This window comes from Trichechus manatus, unplaced genomic scaffold (genome assembly GCF_000243295.1).
Source record: "Trichechus manatus latirostris isolate Lorelei unplaced genomic scaffold, TriManLat1.0 scaffold00120, whole genome shotgun sequence".
Lineage (NCBI taxonomy): Eukaryota > Metazoa > Chordata > Mammalia > Sirenia > Trichechidae > Trichechus > Trichechus manatus.
In genome coordinates, this window is record NW_004444056.1 from 3,681,983 (window position 1) to 3,683,793 (window position 1,811).

A 1,811-nucleotide genomic window follows, 5' to 3' on the forward strand; every position below is an offset into this window, starting at 1 on the left:
ATAGGGACAGCAAAGTTAAATCCAATGGAGGAGGTGGGAGGGCTCCATGGAGGAGGTTATACCTGAGCCAGGTGGTCTAGAAGGTGGCTCCACTCATTCGTTCACTCCAGACATGACCCCTCCTCTGTGCCCGGCCAAGTGTGTCTGAGCCTGCGGAGCCCTTGGAGGCATGTCATTCCACCTGCCCATGGCTCATCGAGTCACATCCACAGTGTTGGTGTTCAAGGCCTTCCCCATGTGGTTCCTATCTGCCCCTCCAGCTGCATGGCCACCCTGCCTTGAACACATCAGCTCTGTCATCTTCCAGGCCCAGTTGGGCTGCTTCTCCCCACAACCCCCACGACCACCCCCCACCACCACCACCCTGCCAGCTGAACTGCTACTTCACCTTCAAGGCCAGATCCAGCATCTCTTTCTCCATCAAGCATTCCTTGACACCCCACCAAAGGCAGTGCTCCTCCCCTATAGACCTTGATTATAGCACTTGTCATAATCCTCTTCACAACCCTGTCCCCATAAGCCTCGGTGCCCCCAAAACAGAGGCTGCACTGCCTGGTAGCTGGTCCCCAGGTTGAGCACCAGAAACAACAAAAGGGGGCACTAAAAAACCAAGAAGGCAGGATCTGGTTGATTTGACCATTGCTAAGAGCCTCAGCCAGCTCCTCCAAGAAAGGCCAACTCACAAAGACATTTCTTTCATTAAAAAATGAAAAGAAGAAAAAAGAACAAACACCAGAAAAGAGGCATTTCTTGGAAGTCATTTTGTGTGACTGAACTCGGCTGAGTACAGCGACTTACCCTCTTCTGCTTTTTTCATTCCATTCCATCTTGGTCAGATATTCAATACTTCCTTTTGGAGAACACATAGATTTGTTTGACTTGGAATATTAAATTTGGAGGCTATTCAGCAACTTCAAATTTCAGGAGTGGGGTGGTGGGGAGACACTGTAAATTAAAAAATTCTTTCCTCTTTGGTTTCTACCCAAGATTGTATATTTTTTGATGGCAAAATTAGGGATTAACTATAAACATCTGTTTGTCTGATACTGACTTGCTTGTGAGAACAGTTACCCAAGCCATCCACATGGGGGGAAGGTTTGGGTGCTGAAAGTCTGCAGTGGAAAACTCTGAGTGTCCTACCAGGATTCTGGAAGGGTGGAGATAGGGAGCACTGGGAAAAGGGGACAGGTAGGGAAAAAAGCACTAGGGAGACCTTCCTTCCCAGCACAGCAGATGCAGGAACCCTCACTCCATCACATTGCTCTCTGGCGCCCCAGCATCCATGCCCTGCTCTTTCTACTCCAGTCCTGGTTGTCTGAAACATCATTTCTCTAATAACCTGAGTGACGACTATATGACAGGCACTGTTCTAGGCTCTGGGGGCAGAGCCATGGAGGAGATAGAACCATGAGTGCTGTCACAGTCACTGCCCTCTACGTGGGTAATGGCCACTGAACAGTTCAGTTCATGACGAGTCAGGAGAAGTACAAGGAGCTTGTCCATGGATAATAGGACCTGGTGAGTCTGAGGGTCGAGGGGCCTTCTTTTACAGGGTGATCTTTCAGTAAAGCTTTGAGGATAAAGAGGAGTTAACTAAGCAAGGGAAGCAGTTGAGCCTTCCCAGCAGAGGGAATGGCCTGTGCAAAGTCCCCGAGGTGGGAGAGGTGTGTAGATTTGGGACTAAAGCAAGGCCAGTGAGTGCAGAGGACAAGTAGGTGTGTGAGGGTGTGACTGGAGGATTACCACCATGGGAAGCTTCCCAAGGCTTCTCAGCAGGTCTCAGGAGCAAGATTAGATCTGGGCCTGGGGAG